Below are 14,842 nucleotides of genomic sequence, written 5' to 3' on the forward strand. Positions count from 1 at the left end.
ACTGCTTTTAGAACAAGGTATGACCATTATGAATTTTTAGTTATGCCATTCGGTTTGACAAATGCTCCTGCTGTGTTTATGGATTTAATGAATCACATATTTCGGCCATACCTAGACAAGTTTATTGCGGTATTTCTTGATGATATCTTAATTTATTCAAAAGATGAGACAGAGCATGCTGAGCACTTGAGGATAGTTTTGTAAACTTTGAGAGATAAGCAGTTGCATGCCAAATTTAGTAAGAGTGAGTTTTGGCTTCGAGAAGTAGGATTTTTGGGTCATATTGTTTTAGGTGATGGTATACAGGTTGATCCTAGTAAAATTTCGGCTATTGTTAATTGGAAACCACAGAAGAATGTAACTGAGGTTAGAAGTTTCTTGGGTCTAGCTAGTTATTATCGACGATTTGTAAATAGATTTTCTATAATTGCTACTCCTATGACCAGACTACTCCAAAAGGATGTTAAATTTGAATGGATGGAAGAATGTCAGCAAAGCTTTGAGAAATTGAAAAAGTTACTACTGAAGCACCAGTGTTGGTACAACCCGAGTCAGGTAAATAATTTGTGGTGTATAGTGATGCTTCTCTAAATGGCTTGGGATGTGTACTTATGCAAGAAGGAAAAGTTGTGGCTTATGCTTCGAGGAAGTTGAAACCTCATGCAAGGAATTATCCGACTCATGATTTGTAACTGGCTGCTATAATGTTTGCTTTAAAGATTTGGTGAAATTATCTGTATGGTGAAAAGTGCCGAGTATATACCGACCATAAAAGTCTCAAGTACTTGATGTCACAAAATGACTTGAATTTGAGACAGCGGACATGGTTAGAATTATTGAAAGAGTATGAGCTTGTGATTGACTACCATCCGAGGAAAGCGAATGTGGTTGCCGATGCCTTGAGTAGAAAGTCGTTGTTTGCTTTGAGAGCTATGAATACTCTGTTGACAGTGTCTGACGATGTTTCGATTCTAACAGAGTTGAGAGCAAGACTGATGTTTTTACAAGAGACTTGTGAAGCTCAGAAAAGTGACAAAGATTTGCAAGCTAAGAGGAAGCAATGTGAGGCTGATACAGGATCAGATTTCAGAATCGGTTTTGATGGTTGCTTGATGTTTAAAAATTAGATTTGTGTACTGAAAAATGATGAGTTGATTCAAAAAGATCCTGCACGAAACACATAGTGGTTGTTTGTCAATTCACCCGGGTAGTACAAAAATGTATAATGACTTGAAGAAAATGTATTGGTGGAACGAAATGAAAAGAGATATCTCCGAGTTTGTATCGAAATGCTTAATTTGTCAATAAGTGAAAGCTGAACACCAAGTGCCTTCGGGACTACTTCAGCCTATCATGGTCCCCGAGTGAAAGTGGGATCGAATTACTATGATTTTGTATTAGGGTTGTCGTTAACTCTGAGGAAGAAAGATGCCATCTGGGTAATAGTCGATAGATTGACTAAATAGGCTCATTTTATTCCGGTATGTACTGATTATTCTCTTAATAAGTTGGCTAAATTGTTTATCAGTGAGATTGTTAGACTTCACGGAGTACCTTTGTCGATCATTTTGGATAGAGATTTGAGATTTACATCGCGGTTTTGGCAAAAGTTGCAAGAGGCATTAGGTACGAAGTTAAATTTCAGCACTGCCTTCCATCCACAAACTGATGGACAATCAGAGAGAGTAATTCAGATTCTTGAAGACATGCTCAGATGTTGTGTATTGGAATTCCAAGGTAGTTGGGAAAGATACTTACCGTTGGTAGAATTTTCCTACAATAATAGTTATCAAACGAGTTTGAAGATGGCATCTTATAAAGCATTGTATGGTCGTAAGTGTCGGACGGCATTGTATTAGACTGAACTCAAAGAAAATCAGATTTACAGAGTTGATCTAATTAAAGAAACCGAAGAAAAAGTGAAAGTGATTCGAGATTGTTTGAAAGCTGCTTCAGATATACAAAAATCCTACGCGGATTTGAAACAAAAAGAAATCGAGCTTAAAGTCGGCGATAAGGTATTTTTAAAAGTGTCTCCATGGAAGAAAGTTCTTATATTTGGTCAGAAAGGCAAGTTGAGTCCGCGTTTTATCGGACCGTATGAGATAATTGAAAGAGTTGGATCGGTAGCATATTCGTTAGCATTACCACCTGAATTAGAGAAGATTCATGATGTGTTCCACGTATCTATGTTACATCAGTATTGTTCGGATCCTTCACATGTAATTTCACCGACGAAAATTGAGCTACAACAGGATATGACTTAGAATGAAGAACCGATTAATATTTTAGCTTGGGAGGTCAAGCAACTAAGAAATAAAAGTATCACTCTCGTGAAAGTATTATGGCAAAAGCACAAAGTAGAAGAGGCTACATGGGAGCCTGAGGAAACTATGAGGAATCAATACCCACACTTGTTTACCGGTAAGATTTTCGAGGATGAAAATCCCGAAAGGAGGGAGAGTTGTGATATCCCGAATTAGGGCCTAATCAGAATAGTGGTTTCGGGATCATAAATCCAAGATAGAAATAATTATTTTATAATTATTTTTAGGTCTATGATATGATTGCGTGATTATGTGAAAATTTCGTGAAGAAATTCTACGCATAAAGTGCTTAATTTGAAAGTAGGGACTAAATTGAATAAGTTGCAAAACTTGCATTCTAGAAGCTTTTAGTATGAAATTGCTTTGGAATATTAAGTAGGAGGTCCAGCAATTTAACCAATTTCTAAAATTTTGGACAAAAATGGGCTTGTACATGAAAAATTACAAAGAAAGGCATTATAAGGGCGTTTTTGTCATTTGGTAAATATAGTCATTTCAAACGGAAAAATAACACAAAAATGGACTCATCTTCTCCATAAGGACTGCTGAATTTTGCTTGTCACCATAGCTAGGGTTTTCAACATTTTTAAGCCTTGATTGTAAGTGATTTTCATGCCTTTTTTAATGCTCTTTTATATTTTAAAATCTAGAAAGCCTGTTCTATCATTTTCTAGCAATATTTTGAGCTAGGATGCATGTATGAAAATTTACTCATGTGTGACATAATTGTATTTTGATGAATAATGAAGGAATATGATGGTTTCATGTGTGTTTAACAACTTTTACTTAGTAGTTTTATGTGAAAACACCTAAAAAGGGACTTAATTATAAAAAAGGGTAAAATTGATGGTAAAAATCTAATTTTTGGTGTAAAATATGGGTTGTTATGGACAGTAGGAAATTCGACTATGCCTAGATGTCATGGGTAATGCATGTAACTCATTGTACAAACTTAAGAACTCAATTGTAAATAATTGAAAAGCTAAGGGTAAAATGGTAATTTTTATCCAAGCCCGTATTAGGGGCTATTTTGATGAATGTGCATATTGAATAAATTAATTTGGTATTTTAGATCAAAAGAAACGAGATTCGAGTTGTGATTGAGGGAAAAATAAAGTTTACGAGGAATAGGCTCGATTTCTAACATTTTGTATCGAGGTAAGTTCATGTGTAAATGTGGAACATAATTGTCATTTTAAGTAATTTAATGATATTTATATGATATGATGATTATTATCATGAAATATTATGTTTTGTGGTTATTATTTAGAAATATGCAAATTATGTGAGCTACTTAATAAATATGAAATGCTACCAAGTATCGATTTTGACATTCCGTGAAAGACGGCAAAGATGTGTGATCGAGGAAAATCCCGTTTGAACCTTGGGAATAGATTTGAATACAAGTGACATGTCACTAGGATATTTGAATTCCGAACTCGTTGAGTTGAGTCCGAGTTCCCTTACGGATGCGAACGCCCAAGCTCGTTGAGTTGAGTCTAAGTTCGCTTATGGGCGGGTTACATGGTAGCTTGGCTACATAATTTTCGCAGGCTATTGAGTTTGTCTAGCTACAGGTATGACACTTATGTGCATGCAATCCGTGTATTCGAATTATATTCCAATGTGTTAAAGTGGAGAATCTTAAGTGAATAAGGAGAATACATAAAATGAAGGTGACATGTTGATAAGTGTGGTGAATGGGAAAATTTGACAAGTATGTGCTTAAACCCTCGGGTTGAGAACTTGATATGATGAAATCGTGATAAGATATTTCATGCAAATGTATCATGAATGTCTTGGTGGTATTTTTGCAAATGATGTGTTATGTTGGATTGCATGATTATGTTACTTGCTATTTGCATGTGAACTTACTAAGCATTTATGCTTACTCCCTCCTTTCCATTCTTTGTAGTTTTGACAAGCCAGTTCAGAAATCGGTAATGGTCGGAGGCTCGCTGACACTATCCGTGGACCGTTTTGGTATAATGGCTTATATATTTTGAGTATGACACGTATAGCATTATAATTATTTTTTGTATATAATCTTATGATATGGCTATTGAGTGTTAATGAAATGCTTGGTAATGATTAGCCATTGGAATGGCTAATCAAAAATCATACTTGGTGTTATGTATGCTTAATGTGCTATTTATTCCATGGAAATTTATAAAAAGGTGAAATTTGCTATAAAACAGTATCATACAGTAGCAATGACGTGAGTTTGAAAAATCACTAAAAATAGTAGAGACAGAATTAGATAGTGAGTAAAATATGAAGTTGAAGCTTATTAAGTTTATTTACATATGGAAGAAACAAGACAGGTAAATGAGTTGTATTTCATGAGATATTTGAGTTTTGGTGGAACAGAGACAGAGTGATTTCTAAATCCCCTATTCTGACTTTATAAATTCACTAAAACTTTTACAAAAATAACTAGAGTCATACTTTATAGCTTCCTTTTTTAGTATACTTTTAATAGCAACAAACGGCATAGTCATCTGAATTTTGTACAAAGAGAAAAGTGATTCGTAGTGAACAGAGGTCAGAGCAGTCGAACACTGAAATAGGGGAAACTTTAACTAGTAAACTGTACTAATTGGCCAAACCAAAAATTCTGGAAACCTATTAGTATATAGGTATATGAGTCTAGTTTCAGGACAAATTTTAGGATTTGAATTTTGAGTTTCGTAACTCGAGATATGAATTTTTTTAGCGATTGTGACGTAGATGGGCAGTTTATTACGAAAGGTGGAATAAATTGTTTAAAATTGTTTAAGTTATAAATTAAGTCTGTTAAGGCCTCGTGCTCGGCTCCGGAGACGGTCTCGGGTATGGGGGTGTTACAAATGAGCATGTGTTTTGATGTTTAATGGTAGAAAATGTATGCTTGTTGTTAGATAAACAACATTTGTTATGTGATTTTTAGTAAAATGTCCAATTAAGGATTAATTTGAGAAAAGTGTAAGTTTTGTGGTTAAATTTTGAAATAAATGAAAAATATAGGTTGCTAAGGACCTAAATGGAATTCGTCTGGCATGGATTTTAGTTGAAATGAATGAAATTGTAATTTTATGAAATAAGGACTAAATTGTAAAAATGTTGAAATATTAGGAGCAAAATTGTAAATTTTCCTTAATGTGCATTTTTGGACTAAATTGAATAGAGTGATAATTAAATAAGTTAATTTGATTACAATTAGATCAAGAGAAGTGAAATACGAATTTAGATCGAGGAAAGAGCAAGATTTTGGACTAATCGACTCGTTTCGTCATTTTTATATTCGAGGTAAGTTCATGTGTATTAAAAATTTATATATTGTATTTTAAATTCTTTGATATTACATAAATTGAGAATATGACATTGCAGATATATTCAATGATGATTTGACAAGTGAGAAATCCCATTGAACCTTAGGAATAGATTAGGATACAAATGACATGTCATTAGGGGTTATGTGATTTGGGTGTTGGTTCGTACGTTCTACCGGCAATTGAGTTATATGGATTGTGTTGCGGATACTCATCAGCTTGTGTGAGCGGCACCGTGTAGGTCCGTCATGACTGTCAACTTGTGGGAGCAGACCCGTTGATAGCTCGAGAGTGAGCATTATATGTGATACGAGATAGAGATAGCTTCGGCTATATATATATGTGGCATTGAGGGTGAGAGTTCTCTGAGTATCCGATGGTATTCTGAAATGGGTATATCAGAGATGTGGTTATATATAAGTTGATACAAGGTGATACAGGGATGTACATGAACTATACAAGAATTGAAATAAGGAATTTATGAAAGTTATTCTAACGTTGTAAATGAATATGTGGTAGGTTGATGCTTCAATATGAATTATGTTAGGTTATGCTTTATTTGCTTAAGTTATGCTTATATGGTAAGTTGATTTTAATGCTATACGAACTTACAAAGCTTTATAGCTTACTTTGTCTATTTTTCGTGTTCTATAGTGAAATCAAAGCTAACTCGGATTCGGAATCGTCGGAGACTTTATCACACTATCCAACTATCACTTTGGTACTTTTGAACTTAAGTATTTTGAGTATATGGCATGTATAGGGACTTTGGTCATGTTGGTATATGTGTTGTTAATGAATTTAGTCATTTGAAATGGCTTGTAAATATTAAGAGTTTGGTTTTGTATATAGCCATGAGAGTTGGCTTAATTTGGTTGATTTTTGGTTATGTATATAATTGTGCAAATGGCTCTTGTTATGTGCTTGATTATGGATATGTGATGCTAGTTGGTATTTGGTAATTAGGGGTAGTAAATGGTTGAGAATTGAGTTTCGTATGTTTGTGAGATTAGGCTAAATGATACATGTTTAAATTTGATTATATTGTTGATTTGAGATTATGAGTTTTGGTAGGGAATTGAATGGCACGTTGTGGTATTGATGTGTGTGATCACGTCATTTCTCACTATTATCTGTGATTTCGTGATAGGTTTTAAATATTTATAATTAACCGTTCTTGAAACTAACTATTATCGCGATGTAGGCAAGTGTACCTATCGAACAGTAGTATAGTTTTAGCAAGACTGGATTGTCTAACCCAAAGGAACTAAAAGTACTAGTAATGACTGTCTTTTTATTATCTAGCCTAAGAATAAAGAGGTTTTGTTTTAACTAACTAATTATCTAAACTAAGAACTCACAGAGAATAGAACTGGGGAATTGCTTTTGGGAAAATCGATTGAATTAAGCCAATACCTAAGGAAAAATCCACCTAGACTGTACTTGTTATTCTGGCTCCGAATCGGACGATTTATTCATTTAACTTGTTCCGCAAAGATCCCTAAGTTATGTTATTATCCCTATTCAAGACTAATAATGTCTAATCCCTAGATTGAATAATTGAGACCTTTCTCTAATTAACACCCTAAGGTTGTATTAACTCGATCTATGGATCCCCTTATTAGGTTATCCCCTTATTAGGTTTCACCCTAATTCGGCAAAATCTTGTCACCATATGTATAGGCGCGCAAGCAACTCCGCTTAATTATGACAAATGTACTCTTAGACAGGGTCTATTCCCCCTCTGAATAAGAGCTTATCTTGAATCAGTATCCTGGGATATCAAAATAAGAATTAAGAACACATAATTAAGAACAAGTTAAATATTTATCATACAATTCAGAAAATAATAATAAGATTCGTCATAGGTTTCATTCCCCTTAGGTATTTTGGGGTTTTAGTTCATAACTAAATAAGAAAACATCTCAGAATAATAAAGAATACAAAACATAAAGAAAACCCAAAACTCCTGAAGGGGAAATTGAGGAGAGATCTTCAGTCTTGATGATGAATCTGGCTTCTGAGATGGATCAATAGGCTTCGTCGGAGTAATTTCTTACTCCCTCCCTGTGTGTTCCTTTTCTTCCCCCTCTAAGGTGTATTTATAAGCTCTGGAATGCCTAAAAGCCCTCAAATTTAGCCTTTTCTGAATTGGACTGAACTTGGGCTTGGCAGGGACACACCTGTGTGCGATTACTTCAGGCCGTGCTCGAGCCTGCGAAATTGACACGGCCGTGTGGTCTGCCTGTGTGAGGAGGTCCAGGCCGTGTTGATTTCGTACTTTGGCCCATTTTCTCCATTTTTGGCTCGTTTCTCCTTCCTTTTGCTCTCCTATGCTCTCCTATGTATAAAACATGAAATTAAAGAATTAGGAGCGTCGAATTCACCAATTCTAATGAAAAATCATCCATAAAATGCATTAAGCATGGGGTAAAAATATGTATAAATTACGGTTTATCAAATACCCCCACACTTAAGCATTTGCTTGTCCTCAAGCAAAATTCTCAACTCATAATCAAAATAAATTCTTCTCAACTTATAATTTCTATCGATAATATCTCAAAATAATCCACAGGTAATCATATATTGAGAATTCAACTCAAAGAACATCAAAGTTTCAAACACTCTAAATTGAGCATTTTATTCTGAAAACATAGGTGTCTCCCTTCGTCTAGGTAATTACCTTGAATTCAAAATGTCATAGAGTTTTACATCCTCACTAAAGATTCACTCAAATCACTCGAGGTGTTTAAGGACAATAAATGAAGCACTCATTAGTTAATATGAAAAGTTATTACCATAGGCTTGCATGAAAATCAAATCTCCACCACTATAAATTGAGATGATATATCAATCAAAAGGTCTTTAGAGGGTTGTAATGAGGCTTGGTTAGGGGGTGTGGTCTCAAGCTGAAAGAAAAGGTTAGAATTGAGATTGACTTGAAAAATTACCTAACTAGAAAAATATTTAATCATCACTTACGTTCAACATAACTCCTTCTCTGACCATGGAATTTGAATACTGAAGCTTACAAACAAAAAATCACTACTAATATGCATACATGTTTTATTATTATTATTTTAAGAACAAGTTAAATATTTACAAAATAGAATAAAACATAGCTAAGTAACTATTCCAACTCAGATCTCGACAAAAATAGGGATCAATTTAACTCAGGGGATTTCAAAAATAATAGGTTAAGGGTTAATGTTAAGGGTAATACAAGAAATGGGTTGTTAGGCTCAAGGGGGTTCACTAAGGGTCAATCGTAGAGGTAGGCTTTTCATGGCATGAGTGGGTTAATCCTAAGTGCCTCTATCATCTTGACATATAAAATCAAATAGTGTGGTCTTGACATGCATAATCAGGCAAGTTCTAGAATAACAGTTCAATACTGATGCACTCAAAGCAATAATAAAAGTGAGCATGAAAGAATTAACAGATGCTCAAAAAGGCTAAAAAATATCACAAAAATTATGGCTTTTTGATGTTTAAACTTGTGAATTCCAATTCAAAATAATACCTAGACTTTGGGGAAACAATCAACTTATCATGCTCGATTCTCTAATGTCTTAAGGTTTAAACAATCAATGCATAAATGCCTATATTTTAATTCAATATATATCAATCAAAATCATAAATCAATCAAAATTTATAAATGCCTATATTTTAATTCAATATATATCAATCAAAATCATAAATCAATCAAAATTTATCCTAAATATGATATGAGAGCTTTTCAAGAGAACAAAGCAGTCATTCAGAGATTTTTCTGATAATGAAATAAATACCCCCCCACACTTAAGATGTACTTTGTCCTCAATGTACAAAGATAGATATATTGAAAACAATATAAAAATAAGATAGGGAGAGAAGTGAAACTTCCTGAATTAAGAATGGATGATATTCCTGGATTGGCGAGATCGAGTATTGGAAATAAAGCTGGAGGGCAGCATGATTCTGAATGATAAAAGGAGAATTGAGGGAATAATCTGATAGTAGTCATAATGAAAAGCTGTGTTAAAAAAAACAAACGAATCTTTAAAACTTAATAAAAGAAAAATAAAATAAGAGAATTAGTCTAATTTTTCAAGTGGCATGGCCGGTGCACATGCCCGTGTGGCTTGTGTCCCGTCCATCTTCGTTGCAAATTGAGATGTCGTCACACGGTCTTCTGGCACGCTCGTATGTCTAGGCCGTGTGACTACACAATCGTGCCATATGACCATGTGTGATGTGGTTCGCTTCTTCCACGGTCGTGTAGTTCTGTGCACGCCCATGCGGAAAGAGGATTGTACCATGAGAGAAGCAAGGAGGTTAACCTCTTTCAAATATGCAACATAGATTCTGGCAATGCAATGGAGTTGGGCTTTCATACGGATCTGAACGAATCATCTTTTCCACGGAGGTAAGGCAGATTTGTCCACGGCCAGGTCGCACTCCTGTGGCCACTTATTGTAGCCCGTGTTTGGGAAAATCGTTGCCCTATTTTCACACGGCCCTAAGCACGCCCGTGCTCTTGGCTGTGTCTCTGTGGAAAACCTGTATTCAAGAGCTCCGTTAGTAAGTTAGGTGTTGAACACTAAAATTTAAAGAAGTTAATACAGTTAGTGCTCGAGTTGCCTCCTGAGAAGCGCTTATTTATAGTCTAATCTCGACTTACCTCTCATTGAATGGTCATGGTGGTTTGAGGAGTTTATACTCCTCATTCCTGCTATCCATCTTATCAAAATAAGGTTTTAGACGAGTGTTGTTTACATTAAAAGTGCCGAATTTGGAATGAATTACCTCGACTGTACCGAATGGGAAAATGTTAAGTACCGTAAGAGGGACGTCTTCATTCGGTTTGGTAGTGAAAATATGAGGATCTAAAGAATCTAATAAAACTTTATCTCCAACCTTAAGTTGATTTGGAAAGGTATTGAGCCTATTCTGGCGTAGTGTCAGTTTATCGGGTGCTCTCGGTTAATGCATTCGCCATTCATCTAGTTCCTCGATTTGTAGCCTTCGTTCTTCATGAATAGGTCCTCTACTATTGCTTGAGAATGGTTCATGTACTTCCTTCAAACTCTTTTCCTGTAAAATAGGTTGTACCATATTGTCAGTTTTAGTAGATTGGTCTAAACAATCACCTTCAATTTTTGATGTGTTGCCAGAATTGTGAGCTTGAAGGGTGATTGTTTCGTCTCCCACACGAAGTGTGAGCTCACCTGTGCCAACATCAATAATTGTTTTAGCAGTTGCTAAAAAGGGCCTTCCTAATATCAAAGGAGTGTTGCTATCCTCCTCTATGTCTAGAACAACGAAGTCAACAGGAAATATAAATTTATCTATTTTAACTAGTACATCTTCAATAATACCCCAAGGAAATCTTATAGTTTTATCTGCTAATTGAATGCTCATCCTAGTTTGTTTAGGTTTCCCAAGACCTAGTTGCTTAAACATTTTGTAAGGCATGACATTGATACTAGCCCCTAAATCAGCTAATGCATTATTAACAACTAAACTACCAATTGAGCAAGGAATCGTAAAACTCCCTGGATCTTTTAGTTTGTTGGGTAGCTTATTCTGGAGAATAGATGAGCAAACTACGTGTATCTCCACATGTGACGCCTCGTCCAACTTCCGCTTATTTGCTAAAAGCTCCTTTAAAAATTTCATTGCATTTGGCATCTGCGATAGAGCTTCAATAAATGGTAAGTTAATATGTAATTTTTTTAAGAGTTTAAGGAATTTACCAAATTGTTCATCTGAGCGGTCTTTCCTTGTCGCATTGGTGTATGGCACATGAGGTTTATATTCGACATTCACTGATTTGCTTTTATTATGACCTACCTCACCTTGACCTTTGCTTACCACAGTTTCTTACCTCGATTCTGGCTCAGGCTAGATGACTCCTTCGTCATCTTGAATATTAATTGCATTGAGTTGTTCCCTTGGGTTGGGTTCAGTATTACTTGGCAAGCTACCCTGTGGTTGTTCGGAGATTAGTTTAGAAAGCTGGCCTATCTGAGTTTCGAGCCCTTGGATTGACGCTTGTTGATTTTTAAGTTCTGTCTCGGTGTTTTGGAAATGGGTTTCTGACACTGAGATAAACTTTGTGAGCATCTCTTCAAGGTTCGGCTTCTTTTCCTGTTGATAGGGTGGTTGTTGAAAACCCAGAGGATGTTGTGGTCTTTGATGTCCTTGACCGCCCCACGAGAAATTGGGATGGTTTCTCCAACCTACATTATAAGTGTTACTATATGGGTTATTTTGGGATCGAGAGTTATTGTTACCCGTATATTGGACTTGTTCCTCCTTGATGCTAGGGTTGAAGGGTTGATACTCTGTGCATGCTCCTCCTCCATTCGTCTCACACCTCATTACTGAATGTACCTGAGTAGAACCAAGTAAACCATCAATCTTTTTATTTAGAAGTTCTACTTGGTTTGATAGCATAGTAACTGAATCGACGTTATAAATGCCTACTGTTTTGGTTAGCTTAGTCCTCATGACTTGCCACTGATAGTTATTCAGTGACATCTCCTTTATAAACTCATAGACATCTTCAAGTGTTTTATTATTGATGATTCCTCCAGCAGCTGCGTCAACCATTTGTCGAGTCGAAGGATTTAGGCCATTATGGAACGTTTGAACTTGTACCCAAAGCGGTAACCCATGGTGAGGGTACCTTCTCAGTAAGTCTTTGTATCTCTCTCATGCATCGTAAAGAGTTTCTAAGTCCATCTGCACAAACGAAGAGATATCATTACGTAATTTAGTCGTTTTAGCCGGCAAAAATTATTTTAATAGAAATTTTTTAGTCATTTGTTCCCAAGTAGTGTTTGAACCTCGTGGTAACGAGTTCAACCACTGTTTAGCTTTGTTCTTCAATGAAAAGAGAAACAACCGAAGACATATGGCATCATCAGAAACGCTATTAATTTTAAATGTATCGCATAGTTCCAAAAAGTTTGCTAAGTGAGCGTTGGGATCTTCATCCTACAAACCATCAAACTGAACAAACTGTTGTATCATTTGAATTGTGCTAGGTTTCAGTTCAAAAGTATTTGCAGCTACAGCAGGTCTAACTATGCTTGATTCAGTTCCTGTTAAAGAAGGTTTAGCATAACCATACATAGTGCGTGGAGCAGGATTTCGAATAACCGCAATTACAGGAGGTAGCTGATTGTCTTGGTTTTTAGCCATCTCTTCAGTTAGGGGTTAAGTATCGTCCTCTTGCTCGTTCTCTGTGTATCTTAAGCTTCACCTTATTTCTCTTTGATGTCTGTGAACTGTACGATCGATTTAATCGTCAAGTAGTGGTCTTGACGGGTTTCTTCTAGTCATAAACTATAAAAACCTGCCAAGAGAAAGAAAAAATTAAATTAATAAATAATAATAATAAATTAAATTAAATTGCAAGAAAAATAAATGGCTAAAGTAATAAAAATTGAGCGTTCCTAATTCCTCGGCAACGACGCCAAAAACTTGATCGCGTGATTTCATGATAGGTTTTAAATATTTATAATTAATCGTTCTTGAAACTAACTATTATCGCGATGTAGGCAAGTGTACCTATCGAACAGTAGTATAGTTTTAGCAAGACCGGATTGTCGAACCCAAAGGAACTAAAAGTACTAGTAATGACTATCTTTTTATTATCTCGCCTAAGAATAAAGAGGTTTTGTTTTAACTAACTAATTATCTAAACTAAGAATTCACAGAGAATAGAATTCAGTTAAACAATTGTAATAGATTGTGATTTGTATTAACAGAATGAAGTTTCAAGTGTATAAGCATGGCAACACCTAAGATTCGAGTTCAGATTATCGGATCATGTTCGGGGTGCTACAAGTTTGGCATCAGAGCATAGGTTTAGCCGGTGGCTTAGTCTCTCATGTGTGTTAAACTCTTGCTTGAATGAAATCTATTTGGTTATACTTAAAGATATCAAGATAAAAATGGTAAGGCAAAATGATGAGTCATTCATGGGAAAAGGAAAGGAATTACAGGAACAACAAAAAGAAAAGTAAAAGGAAAAATAAAAGGAATGCTTAATTATCCCTTTCGGTGGGCTGATTTACAAGCCCAACAGGAACTTCATCTGACTGAGGACAACCTTCAGGGTTGTGCTTCACGTTTGCTAGGTCCCCTTCATTATCTTTAGCTATAGTTGTAGTGGAGTTGGAAAATACAATAGAATGCTTCCACTTTCTTTAGAAGGCCTCCCACTCTTCGCCCTTAGGATTGTAAACATCAAAGTTGAGTGATTCTAGAGAGACATCCTATAGAATCAAAGTCTACCTTGCTAAGGTCAAAAGGACCTATAACCACTTGGGTGTGTAGAATCAGATTTGATTTCCATTTTGACAGAGCTTCAATGAGGTTCCTCTGAGTATCCTCTTGATATTTCTTGAAGGATTCATTATGAGATTGGCGTAGCCTCTTGAACTCAGCCTAGTGATTCTCCTCTTGAGCCTTGGACCTCTCCCCAAAGATAAATTTTTCATCCTTTAAGCGGTTGACCTCATCTTTCAACTGATTATTTTCGGTTTGAACATACTCATACTTTCTGTTTAAATTCATGAGCTAGGTAGATAGCTTTGCAATGAAAGTAATTGATTCTTAGCATTTTTGGAAGAGTACAAACAAAACATCTTCATTAGATTTCAAAAATTTCTCTAAATATGTTGTTCTGTTGTTGTAGCGCCTACTAGCATCTCTAAGAGCCTCGCCCCAAAGTCCATGTTCGAGAGACGAGAACTCTAAAATTTGAGCCATGAGAGATAGGTGATCCTTTGAGGAATTGGATGTAAGATAAGAAGAGAAGACTTTTGTTAACAGTTGAGGCAACAATCTTAGTTGTTGGAGAATGGAATTGAGAGGCATAGGAGAAGGCATTGATTCTATAATATTGTGCCAAGAGAAGTTACTACTTGTGTCTAGACAGGTTTTGAGTTAGGCATGTAGATCAAGGAAATCAAATTGGTGTGGTCCTACTCACCTAAATGGCGTTTTAGCACAATAGTAGGGCATAAAAAGGGCTATAGTGGGACTCGAAGGCAAAGTTGATTCAACACTTTATGAAATAATTTACAACCATGTTAAGGGACTCTCAGGTCTTAAGGCTGCTACCCAGTTAGGTTACGCTTAGCTTGTCTGGATGACTTAGAAGTGTTAACCAAATTAGCTAAGTTTAAGTGGTGAGTCAAGACACTG

At 35.6% G+C, this 14,842-nt stretch overlaps 1 non-coding gene across 1 annotated transcript; it reads left to right on the forward strand.

Annotated features, from left to right (window-relative positions):
• The first annotated feature begins 12,293 nt into the window (after window positions 1-12,293).
• Window positions 12,294-12,400, forward strand: LOC121211540 (small nucleolar RNA R71). The gene has a single exon (XR_005906764.1). It is a non-coding gene; the product is annotated as a small nucleolar RNA R71 (small nucleolar RNA).
• The last annotated feature ends 2,442 nt before the right edge of the window (window positions 12,401-14,842 follow it).

This window comes from Gossypium hirsutum, chromosome A12 (genome assembly GCF_007990345.1).
Source record: "Gossypium hirsutum isolate 1008001.06 chromosome A12, Gossypium_hirsutum_v2.1, whole genome shotgun sequence".
Lineage (NCBI taxonomy): Eukaryota > Viridiplantae > Streptophyta > Magnoliopsida > Malvales > Malvaceae > Gossypium > Gossypium hirsutum.